General features: G+C 41.7%; 1 protein-coding gene across 1 annotated transcript in view; it reads right to left on the bottom strand.

Annotated features, from left to right (window-relative positions):
* SORCS3 (sortilin related VPS10 domain containing receptor 3) overlaps positions 1–13,515 on the bottom strand; it is a 506,985-nt gene that overhangs the window by 335,205 nt on the left and 158,265 nt on the right. The window lies entirely within an intron of this gene.

Here is a 13,515-nt window from a genome sequence, read left to right as displayed (position 1 = left end):
TACGGCCCGCGGGCCGGATCTGGCCGTTTGAAATGAATAAAACTAAAAAAAAAAAAAAAAAAAAAGACCGTACCCTTTTATGTAATGATGTTTACTTTGAATTTATATTAGTTCACACAAACACTCCATCCATGCTTTTGTTCCGGCCCTCCGGTCCAGTTTAAGAACCCATTGTGGCCCTCGAGTCAAAAAGTTTGCCCACCCCTGCAGGGCCTAACTGGTTTACTATCAGGCCGGGTTAAGCAGATGTAAAACACTTTAATCAGTACCTGGCACACAGTCTGATCAGCTATCATCACTGCTGTGACTGCTATTGTTTTCATGTTATCCATTCAAATGGGCCTGGATATTCTGTTAGCTGGAGACATGCATGTTCTTCATGGAGTCTGGGGACACATCATTTTCAAGGGCCTCTTCGGCCAAGTCTTAGCCAATAATTTAATAAAACTGTAGGCATACTAATGACCCTAAAGCATGTAAATAGATATCTGTAATATGCATAAGCCACACACACATATATACATATACCACAAACTGTGTCAACTTTCCAAATCTTTTAAAATCAGAAATTTTTATCCCAGCAAAGAGTTTCAGAAATGCACCTTTCTCATAACCAACTTGACAATGTATAGTAAAAGTCTTCAAATTTCTCCTCTAGAGTCTGTCCTAATGAAATAATCTAAAATGCAGATATGTAAATAAAATCTACATATCTAGATATTCAATACATTTTTAAATGGTGAAAAACTGTAAAGCAATCTAAATCTCCAAAAATAAAAGAACAAAGATAGTTAAGTAAATTACAGAACAGCAATACAAGGCTATTATGTGAACTTTAAAATTGTTTGTGAAACATTTTGAGTAACATTGAAAAATGCTTAGTCAAAGGCTATATGAAAATACACAAAATGAGTTATAGAAGAGGATTTCAACTATGTAAAATATATAGGTTAAAATGTATAGGTGCACATATGCTGAAACTTAAAAATAATTTAAAACCAATTAAAGATGGTGGCTATTATTTTTATAGCACTCTTCATTTTCAAGCTTTGGAAAATTACTTTTATTAGTAAAATTACTCCATAAAAATTTAAATATTCAAAAAAGATTTTTAAAAACTTAAAAAGCTTTAAAATTCATTGTTTCTTCCTTGTTGGCCAAACAAAACCTTGTACTATCTCAATTTTCAAGTCTGAAGGAATCCAGCCAGGTGCGTTTAAAGAATGCCAATATAAGGTACCAAAGTTTCAAAGCAAATCCGAATTAAATCCAATTCCAAATTCCTCAGCCTGCATTGTTACTGTCCTGCCTCCCTTATCTTGACATCGAGCAACATGTTGAAGAATTAAGAGAAAATAAGCTAATAAGGCAAGCCACTCCCTTTATCCTCTGACCCAAGCTTTCAGAATGCTACAGTCTAACCTTTGTCTGCATATAGTAAGCCAATGAAGCATGGTCCCTAATAACCCCTCACCATCTGACTCCATGACCCAGTCATCACACCTTAACTCCAAAGGTATAGAATTCATGTTTAGACACCTGAAAGCCAAGAGATTTAGAAGGAAGTTTCTGGTTTCCATCAAACAAGGGGGCCTTGACCTTAGGTTTCTTGTCTTCCTCATTCCTGGCCCATTAAACTTCATATACTTGTACATTCTATAAGGGTAGGAAGATAAATAAGCCCATAAACAAACACATAGATGGATGGATGGATGCATGGATGGATGGGTAAGAGGAAAAGTTAATAAGAATGTCATAGTAGTTTCATAACTGACCCCCCCTCCCCTTTATAATTTTTCCCCACACTAAATCACTCTTTCTAAACATATCTTTCTAAAACATAGTTATTATTTTAGAATTTCTGTTCACAAACCTTTGCTCTCTCCTCTCTACCCCACAGAAAAGGTTCTCAACTGTTCAATGGGGCATCAAAGTCTTCCTCAATGTGTTTTTCACTTCCTGTGCAGCCTCCTCCATGGCCACCTTCCCTCTACTACATTCACATTTCAACTCCATAGGCCTCTCAATAATTCTCTAAACTTCTCCTGGTCATTGTCTCCTCCTGGATGGATTTTAATCTAACAATTTATCTAGCATGCCCATTCCCTCACATTACCAACCAAAGCCTTTCTATGACATTTATTTTATACCATAACATAATGTGCAAGGTTTGTATTCTATTTCTCTCTTTCTCCTTTCCTCCCTCCCTTCCCCTTTTCTCCCTCCCTTTTTCCCCCTCATTCTTTCCCTCCCCTCCTCCCCAGGTTCCTAAAAATGGAAAATCTCATCTATATCCTTGCATGGCCCACAGTGCTTAACACAGATATCACACATAGCCAGTCTCATTAAAGGAACTGACCTCATTGGGGAACTTCACTGTTCCATGATGCATAGAAGGGAACTAGCACAGCACTGAGTCCAGAGTAAGCATTCAAAAGCAAATACCCAATGAGTTGACCAAGGTCACCAGATACAAGGTTAATACACACAAAAAAACCAAGCACATTTCTGTTTCTATTCATTAACAATAATCATGTGGAAACTGTAATTTAGAACACAATGCCTTATATAATCATTCCAAAGGAAATGAAATACTTAAGTACACACTTAGCAAAACATGCACTGCTTTTATATGGTAAAAATTACAAAATGCTGATGAAAAAAATCAAAGACTTAAATAAATGAAGATGTGTATAATGTTCATGTATTGAAAGCCTCAATATAAATATGTCATAAGTATGAAAATATAAATCTCAGTGGTAAAGGTAAATCTATAGACAAATACAGAATAATGCAATGTTGTAGTGGTGGTATATAAACCATTTTTAAGCTGAGCATAAGAGTTAAAAGACAAAAGTATTTAAATAATTATAAGCATAAAAATTGTTAATACATAAATAATATATATTTAGAAGTAATTCTGACATCAGTGACATAAAGTATGGGGTCAAAGAGTAAGAGTGTAGAGACTTTACATTGAAGTTAAGTTGTTATTAGTTTAAAATAGGCTGTTATAAATATTTTCTATGCAAACCTCATGGTAACCACAAAGGAAAACCTATAATAGATATAAAAAGATAAAGAGGAAAGAATCAAATAATCATCAGGACCTTCTACAGATTGAGAAAGTGCTCACTACCCAACCCTGGATTTAAAACTATCTGGGGAGGCAGCATGGCCAAGTTCAACAAGCATGGACTTAGAAATTTACAGACCAAAGATCAAACTTAATCCCCATTATCTGCTGGCTGTCAGCACTGCAGGTAGGATAAAGTCCTTTCAAGGTTGTTGTGATATGTTTATGAGTAAACTTTCTAGCACATCCCGACACGTAATAAATGACAATCTTTTAAATCAACAGTACAAGTAAAAGGATGTTCATTAAAAAGTTTCATATTTTAAGTATAAGTCAACTTTACATAAGAATACATCAGAAGACATGATATCTGTGAAGGCTACTGGTCGGGAATTCCCAGCCCATTCCTAGGTTTCTCTGGTGGACCCAGTCTCCCTCTGCTGAATGAACAAACAAGGAAGCCAGTCTAGGCCAGGAAATTCTCATCCCTGAACACAGTTAAAGCTTTGACTACTTAACTCAAATAGTCCCTTCAGTTCTCTCCCAGGAATTTAAATAATAGAGAAGATAGTTGCATATAATGGCATACAAGCCATGACATCCCACTCCATGGTCCCTAGAGAGGCCTAAGATTTTGTCAGTCCTAGAGTTTAGTCATTATCTTTCTCTCCAAATGTTAAGCCATTGCAGTATCCTTCTAACAAATCATGTATCTTGCCTATGTTAGTGTGATTTTTGCTGGCTGTAACCAAAAATCATGACTATAAAGCCTGCCGATGTCACCTGGAAACCATTCTGCATTGGTTATATTTTCTGATTGCCTAGATTTCCAGCGGCCATGACACCCTCATAGGGTTTGTCTCAAGCACAGCACCATGGAGAATAGCACCTATAACCACTCTCTTGTGTCACCGGTATCTAAAATCAATGTTAATTGCCCAATTAAACAAGCCTGATGCTGACAGAATGTGAACTAATTAGTAAGTTCCAGAACTCATTCCAATTATTAACCTTTATGGTTGTCATTCATAAAGATAAGGGTACAACTATGGATTTTTGCATGAATGAATTTGTGTCATTCTGAGCCAGCCAAAAGGAAATGGGATAAAAGGAAAAGATGCTGTGCTGGGGGAAAGATTCCCCAAAACTAGTTTTCATGGACCTTTCAGAAACAGAGATGGCCATGAAGTCTCCTAGATCAGTGCTTACATCGGAATCAAGTGAGGAGTTCTTTAAAGCTCTAAGTTCCTAGATCTTGACCCCAGAAATTGATTCAGTAGATTTGGAATAAGGCCCAGGAAACTGGCTTTTCTTATATTTCCTAGCAGATTCTCATGGTCTACCAGATTGAAAAATCACGTTGACTGCCCTAGCTAGTTTGGCTCAGAGGATAGAGCATCAGTCTGTGGACTAAAGGGTCCCAGGTTTGATTCCAGTCAAGGGCACATGCCCGGGTTGTGGGCTCTAACCCCAGTGTGGGGCATGCAGGAGGCAGCCGATCAATGATTCTCTCTCATCATTGATGTTTCTATCTTACTCTCCTCCCTTTCTCTCTGAAATCAATAAAAATATATGTATTTTTAAAAATCATGTGGACGATATCCAAGGAAACTGATTCCTAGTCCCCAAAGTAGCCCCTTAGACAGAGATGTCATGAACTATGAATGGTTGCTAAGCTAGAAGGGCCAGGAAAGAGGGATTAGTAATGTAACAGCATGAGCATATGGTTGCTGAGAATCAGGAAACTTAGATCTGGGTCCCAGATCTGAAATCACTGACCATCAACCCACTCAAAACCTTAGTTTATCCATCTGTAAAATGGAATATTCAATTATACAAGCCTTACACTCCCCACAGAAATATGAGGTGGGCATGTGTTCATGTGGACAATGACTACAAGTATGATACCAATTTAAGATATTAGTATCAATGCAAGGGGGAGCTTGTAAAATATAAACTATGGATTGCATTTTAAGAATTGACTTTAGCTTTTTGATGTTGATTCTCACCTGAGGATATTTTTTCATTGATATTTTAGAGAGAGTGGAAGGGAGGGCAGAGACAGAGATAGAGAAACATCTATTTGATAGAGATACATCAATTGGTTGCCTCCCGCACACTCCCCAAACAGGGCTGGAGCCTGCAACCAAAGTAGGTGCCCTTGACCAGAATCAAAACAGGGACCCTTCAGTCTGCAGGCTGACACTGTACCCACTGAGCCAAACCGGCTAGGGCAAGACTTGACTTTAGCTTTAACTTGGGTAGAAAACATTTAGAAGCAAGAGCAAGATGTAAAATGCTTCCTTTTTTTAGTTCAGTGACTCCTACAAAGAGCCTCACAGACATGTGACAGAGAGAAGAGGCCTTTTACCAGTTTATTGCTCCACCAATAATGTCTAGGGCAGTGGTCTTCACAGGGAAGCTGCCAGAAGCCTCCTAAAGGCATTTACAGTCTATGTCCAATAAGGTAATTGGCCACCAAATGATGAGAAAGTAACTATGAAAGCTCGACTACCTAATCTTTATAGTCGTTATATATATAAGCAGGAATGGAGTGTGTAAAACTCTGCTCTCCTATAAACTTGGAAATAGATAGGCTCTGTGTGAAATAAAAATTTTCCTTTTTTTTTCTTGGCTTCAAACCACACTCCAAAGGCTCACCTAGCATAGTTTTACACACATGGACGTCTGGCAGGAAAATAAATTAAGGCTTACCTTAGAGGGTAGGAAAATGCATCCATTTATAAGTGTTATTTTAGAAGGACTGTCTAATCCTTATTGACTTATTAACTTCATTAGGAGGCTAATGAATCTACTGCTGTGCAAATGAGAGGGAGCTCAGGCTGTGGAAAGGGGTAGGCAGGATTTCAAACCCCTTCTCCACATGGTGGGGTAATTTATGATTGTGATAAAATGGCACTGCATTTGGCGGAAAGAGAAGACAACATAAAATAATCAACAGAAATGATCCCCACAAGAGCGTGATATTCTCTCATCCACTGGGCAAAAATCAAAATAGATACATGTCTGGGGCCTCCCTAGTGGAAGAAAAGGACCAAGCCATAAAAAGAACTCCCTTTCCCATAATAAAGAGGAAAGCATCAGATCTGTAATCCAGATCTGCTTCTCCGGCATCCTGATGTCTCTTTTCTCCAGCAAAGAAAGATGTCTGAGAGCTCCATAGTTGGGGCAAATTCCTTTCTCGTTCTATTTTGTAGAACAAAGACTTTCATAGATTGAGTGATGTTCCCTATCTTTAATAAATTTAAATTAAGTAGTTTGGATAGGTATTCTGGCTAACACCTGCTACGGACCACCATCCATCAGTGAACAGCACCTTGCCAGATCGTCCATGTTGTTCACACTGATTTTTAGGGAGGTTGGCTGTGCTCAGGAGTGGAGCTGTTATCCATTGGACACCATAAATCCTAATGCACATGCTTCCTGTTTGAGTTCCCGAGTTTGTAGAGTCTGTAGATTTGGAGTCGAAAGAGACTTGAGAGAACATTTCATCTAATGTTTGTTTTGTTTTTTCTTTTATAAGGAAACAGAAGAATGGCAGGAGTAAGCCTATTCATTAGTAATTGAGATGGGCTTAGAACCCAAGCTTCCTCTGAACTCTGTGGTTCCCAAACCCACCTGAAGATAAGAATCCACCAGGGAGCTTTTAAGAGTATACATCCTAACACCGAGCCTTAACAATCTAGATTTTAAACACATTCCACAAGTAATTCTTAGGATATGCCACGTTTCAGAACCATACATGACCCCACCCTGCCTTCCATGTTAATTACTTGAGAGGTAACAAAACTCTTCAATGGTCTTAGATCCCCGAATAGTTGCATTAAAAATAAAATCACCAGTAACGAATGCGTTAACTCAGCACTATACCAGTATTAGGAGAATTTAAATCAGATTGTGCTTTGCATCCTGTAGCCAAAATCATCATTATCTTCATTTGGTGTAGGAACACCAAGAGAATATTAACATTTCCCTTTTGACAAGCACAGATAGTGTCTCAAGGAGAAGCCTCTAGTGTTCCCTCCATAGAAATGCATCATTTCCAGGCATTATGTGCTTCAGATTCTAGATGTGTTCTTCACCCACCCTCCTAACGGTATCAGCGCTGTTATTATCCAGAGTCTGGTGGAAGCTGCTGGGCTAGGAGGATATGGGCCTACGACAAATGCTAATTATTAAGCGATAACTAGATTGCAGGCATTTTGCATTCCATGCATCATCTCACTGAATCCTTGAGAAGCTTCCATGAGATAGGTCTCATTGTCATCTCCTTATATGGATAAGTACATGGGGCTTGGACAAACTAAAATCTTGCTCAAGGTGGGACAGCTAGCAAGCAGTAGACCTGAGATTCGCACCCAGACTATTTAATCCGGAACCCACTGCTTTCACCACTACACATACTCTGTTCCATCTGCTGTGGAAACTACTAACATGCAAGACAGTACTTCCTTTTAGGAGTTTCCCATCCTAGTTGGGAAAGAAGATGTTTTATATTAAACATGTTTTATATTAAACAGCAAAGCAATGTGTGCACATTGATCCGTCCTCTGTTCATTCCTAAAATTACTTTGCATCCTTTGTAGAATAATAATAATAATAATAATAATAGTAATATAAGCATTTCCACAGTAGGGCCACTCATCACAGAATGCACTGCATATGTATTCTTGCACATGTCTGATGTGGTTTCCTATGTACATCAATCTTATCTGTCAGCCAAACTAAACCTACCTTGAGGATGGTAATCAGGACACGCTTATTCTGCATCCCCAGCAGAGAGCGCAGGGCCGCTTACATATGGATGCTCGATTAATATCTGTTCAATTGAATGCTCGCTGACCCATTCAGGAATCTGCGCCAGATTTATTACCACTGAAAGCAAATAGAAGGCCCCCACTCTAGAGGGAGGATTTCACAGCCTGTACCAGCCCGGCCTTCAGAACCTCACATATGAAGAGACTAACGAATAGGATGGAAAGCTTTTAATTAACAGCCTAGCAAAAAAAAATGTCATTCCAATCTGCTGTTTTGTTTCCATTAATTCACTCAGATTCAGCAGGAATTCCACCAAGGAATTGGGGTGAGCAGCTGGAGAGGGAGGGAAGCACATAAATAAATCATGAGTGTCATTAAAATTTGTAAACTAATAACTTCTGGGAAGTCTTAGCAATTATTATCAGGGTTTTCTTGGCAAACAAAAAATTAATAAATCCAAAAGGTCTCCAATTCCTATTTAGAAAAAAACAAACCAGCATCCCCAGAAAGGTCACTGACAGAACAATTAGGGGAGGAAATAAATGATCCAGACAACAGCTTGCAAAGCAGATGAAAAGTCACAGGACTCCCCAGTGGCGGGAGGATGAGACAACTCAATACAGAGAAAGCGACAGGGCAAGGCGGGGCTGGGCTGGGATTGGTTTGGGGCTATTGGAACGTCCGCTCAGTTGTCCAAGCCTTTATTTAGTGTTGCCCAAGGGATAGGCTTTGTAGATCTGGAAATCAGAAAGGCACATGTCCCCTGCTCTTGAGAAGTTCCCAGGCTAGGAACAAATCACTACATACTGTAGGGATGTGCCATTAGCGGCGAGCAGAGGAGGTTCAGGGAAAGTGTCTAGGACAGTGGTTCTCAATCTTCCTAATGCCGCGACCCTTTAATACAGTTCCTCATGTTGTGGTGACCCCCAATTTCATTTTTACAAATTGAACATAATTAAAGCATAGTGATTAATCACAAAAACAATATGTAATTATATATGTGTTTTCCAATGGTCTTAGGCGACCCCTGTGAAAGGGTTATTCAACCCCCCAAAAGGGGTCGAGACCCACAGGTTGAGAACCGCTGGTCTAGGAGGATGTGCCTGCGAAGTGGTACACTCCATACATACCCTGACCAGGAGCCCTTGCTCTGCAGGCCCTGAGGCCAGGCATACAGAGGAATGGCCAATCCCGGTTGCTTATCAAAGAGAAAAATGTCTTCCATGCTACTAGGCGGGGCGTGAAAGAAATGGAGAGGAGGAGGAAAGAGAAGAACTGAGGTGAAATAGGAATAGAGGTAGACCATCCATTGCAAAAGATTCCAGTTCCTCTTATGCCTCCACAACTGCAAATGCATTTAGCTCCAGGGGGATCCCTAATGCAGTAGGAAATCCACAGGAAAACTCCCGATCATAAACTGCCTACCCTGGGACCTTTGCTAGAGAGTAGCGCTTGGGATGGACAGATGGAATCCGGACAACTGCTTGCTAGCTCATCGCTCTCCAGGAATGAGTTCCTTAAACAATTTATTTTGAGGAAGAGTAATGTACTTATCAGTCCAAGTGTCAGTGGGTAAGACATATAGAACTGAGTCCCAGAAGCGATTTGCCAGTCAGAAACATAAATCCCAACTGTGATTTATGTTCAAAACTAAAGACTCCAAAACCTCAGGCAGTGGAATAATTGGCCTTATCATAGTTCCTACTTCCAGAGATAAGTGACATTCTTGCTCCCAAATCGAGGACCGTGAATGTCAACAAATGAGGCAGAGGTGTACACCTGTGTGTGCAGAGGAGCATGAAGATGGTACCAAAGCATACGCCACATGCTGTTTTCACAGAAATGAGGGCGAACATGGCCCTGCCTTTGAGTCCATGATGCCTGCACACCAGGTAATACTGGCCTATTTTCAGTGGGAATGGAGGAGACGAGAAGTCAAGGGTTATCTATATCCAGCTCCAGAATTTCCACTTAAGAGGACACGTGATACTATGTAAAGAGTCCAAGATCAGGGAGCCCCTACTCTCAGACTTATGACCTCAGCCTTGCCCCCCTCCACCCACTGATTAGCTGTATGACATGAGTCAAGTCATTTAATCTCTGAAGTGCTCAATGTTTTCATCTGTAAAATGGGGCCAGTGGTAAACCAACTCTTATGTTTTATTGGAAAGAACAGAACAAGATAGCTTCAAGTTTGTTGCAAAGGAACAAACTAGAAGAAACTAGCATAGAGAAGCTGATCAATTACAGGTGGATTACATGATGACGACTAGTTCTCCTGAGTATGTCCCATGCATAGCACTGTATGCCAGGCACTTTCCTGGGATTAATCACAGTTTGTGTCATTGAAATATCATAACCACTCTATGAGGTAGATCAGGGGTCCTCAAACTATGGCCCACGGGCCACATGCGGCCCGCCGAAAGCATTTATCCGGCCCGCCGGGTGTTTTTGCCGCCGCTGTGTGCATAGGAATTTGTTCATAGTTTTTTTTTTAAACTATAGTCCGGCCCTCCAACGGTCTGAGGGACAGTGAACTGGCCCCCTGTTTAAAAAGTTTGAGGACCGCTGAGGTAGATGCTTATATTATCCTCATTGTTACAGATAAGAAAATGGAGGCACAGAGAGGTGAAGAAACTTATTCAAGGTCACTCTGTGGCTAAGTGGAAAAGCGTGAACTTGAACCCAGGCCATCAGTCCCAGAGCCTTCACTTACATACTTTGCTGAGAAGGAAACTGATGGATGCTGAGCTTCCTGACCGTGACTCACCACTCCTCTTCGTGTCAGGCTTACCTCAAATCCAATAGAGCTGGGGCCCAATATCACCCTTGACTGATGGGCAGCCCCCAAGCTTGACACACTATGGGCTGAAAGTAAAAGCCTTGTTCTTTTTAAAAAGTCAGTCCCTAACCTCACAAATTCTCTAAGCTTGAAATCCTATATGTAAAATGTTATTTGACTAAGAGATGCCAACAGACGGTTGTGCTAATGGCCAAACTACGCAGCCACCCTTCTGTTGGTGGAGAAAAAAATTTGAATCTCATATAATAGCACCAAGGAGTTCCGGAAAGAGGGTCACAGGGCACAAGATACTGCTACATCGCCGAGTGCTTTTAAACAGTCTTGTCTATTTAGAGGTAGATGATCTCTGAATTATTAATCCAATGAGGCAAATAATTATATCACACTGTAACCTGCCAGGGAGTGTCATCTTGTCATGGCAGCTTCTGCTCCAGGCTTCTCTGTTAGACAGAAGATTGAAGAATCACCAAATTCAATTTCAGCTTGGTTAAGCACGCCGGGCCAAATCATGCATCCGAATGGGTGCATGTTTTATTTAGTTTCTTTCCTCTGCACACTGTGCTACTAAGGAAGATCATAGTGCTCTAGGCTCTAACTAAAATGCATCATCTTCTGTATAGAAAAGAGAGTGGGAGACACTCTCTTTAGGAGCTGAGCAGGAAGACAGTAAAAAGTAGAAGAGGCCCGGCCGGTGTGGCTCAGTGGTTGAGCATCGACCTAGGAACCAGGAGGTTCGATTCCCAGTCGGGGCACATGCCCAGGTTGTAGGCTCGATCCCCAGTATGGGGCATGCAGGAAGCAGCCGATGGATGATTCTCTCTCATAGCTGATGTTTCTGTCTCCCTCTCCCTCTCCCTTCCTCTCTGAAATATATATATATTTAAGTTAGAAGAGGCCCCAGCAATTGGTAAAACTTTCACAAAGTTGAGGAGCAGTTTCTTTCCTCAATCATACTCTATGCAGGTTCCTAAGCGGGGCTTTATCAGACCCATGAACTTTCTGAAACACAACACAACAGCCCGGGCCAGGTGCGCAGTTGGTTAGAGCATTGTGCTAATACACCAAGGGTGCAGGTTCAATCCTTGGTCAGGGAACATACAAGAATCAACCAATGAATGCATAAATAAGGGGAACAAGTAGTGTCTCTCTCTCTCCCTTCCTCTCTCTCTCTAAAAGCAATCAATACTTAAAAAACAAAACAAAAAAACCCGCATATTCTTAGCCCAGCCAGTGTGGCTCAGTGGTTGAGCATCGACCCGTGAACCAGGAGGCCACTGGTTCAATTCCTGGTCAGGGCACATGCCAGGGTTTCAGGCTCGATGGGGCGGGGGGGGGGGGGGGCGGAGGCAGCTGATCGATGATGTTTCTTTTTTATCAATGTTTCTATTCCTCTCCCTTCCTCTTTCTCTAAAAAAATCAATAAAAAAAATTTTTAAGTACGTTCTTATGTAGCATTTAATCACAGGGAAAGCCCACAATATCCACCAGCTTTTCCAATCCCTAACAGGTCCCACCACGTGGGGCTTGCTTTGTTATTTGCACTAAGCAGACAGTACGGGAGTCAGGCTTCAGGGGTCAGCACAGTATCACTGCGATTGGACCTGCTAGGAAGGTTTCTGAGCCTCTAATCCTCTGGGAGTCCTGCATGGGTGGAAACAGGCATGCTTTCATATATTACAAGCCCCTGGTTACTTATACCTCTGCCAATTTTCAATGAGCAGCAAAATTAGGTTTTGGACATTTTGTGCAAATGGAGGCAGGCCTCAATCAATAGGAGCAATTAACCCCTAAATATTTAATAGATGTTGTGACTGCTCCCCTTCCCTGGGAGAGAGGCCCTGGCTAGTCCTCTGCAAACAAACAAGTCACCTGAGGCAGCAGCAAGGTGGGCAGACACTCACGGCCCAGACGCCTCAGCTGCAGCCCCCAGGAAACCCTCGGGACAGGGCTCTGGGATGAAGACACAGGCAAGTGAAGGGCCTTTTGTGACAGCATCCTCCCCAGTATTGACAAAGGACAAAGGACACAGGACACATACACGGCCTCTTAAGTCCCATGGTAGAATATGTATGGACGTGAAATGCGGACTCCCGGTGGCTGATGAAACTTGCTGTCGTTCTGTGTGGCAGGCAGTGTGGCTGTGAGCAGAGCATGCGTGGAGGAGGTCTGTGGAAGGCTAAGTGTGCAGGCGTCCCCGATCCAGAGAAACTCCTAGTTTCATGGCTGGCTGTGTGCAAGCCCTGCCTGTGCTACCCCCTTCTTCCTGTCCTGGTGCCGCAGCATCCATCTTCTTCCTGTCCTGGTGCTGCAGCATCCACCTTCTTCCTGTCCTGGTGCCGCAGCATCCACCTTCTTCCTGTCCTGATGCCATAGCATCCCATCAGGGCTGATTTACCCACCACCCACTATGGGCACCGAGCCTAGGACACAAGTGCCTTCGTCCTTTTAAAGTCAAAACAAAAAAAATGCAATTTTAGGCTGAAAAAGTGTTTTAACGCATTTGTCATACCAATGCACTCATAAGATATATCTTTTAATATTATTGTCTAGAGCAGTGGTTCTCAACCTTCCTAATGCCGCAACCCTTTAATACAGTTCCTCATGTTGTGGTGACCCCCAATTTCATTGTTACAAATTGAACATAATTAAAGCATAGTGATTAATCACAAAAACAATATGTAATTATATATGTGCTTTCCGATGGTCTTAGGCGACCCCGTGAAAGGGTTGTTCGACCCCCAAAGGGGTCGCGACCCACAGGTTGAGAACCGCTGGTCTAGAGGAAGGAGCCCACAAAGGCTAGGGACCGTGAAAGTCCCTGCACAGCCCTGATTCCCACATGGGTGTATTCTCATAA

This window comes from Myotis lucifugus, unplaced genomic scaffold, assembly GCF_000147115.1.
Source record: "Myotis lucifugus unplaced genomic scaffold, Myoluc2.0 scaffold_162, whole genome shotgun sequence".
Taxonomy (NCBI): Eukaryota; Metazoa; Chordata; class Mammalia; order Chiroptera; family Vespertilionidae; genus Myotis; species Myotis lucifugus.
Note: the sequence above shows the minus strand (reverse complement) of the source record. Positions and strands in the feature narration are given on the sequence as shown.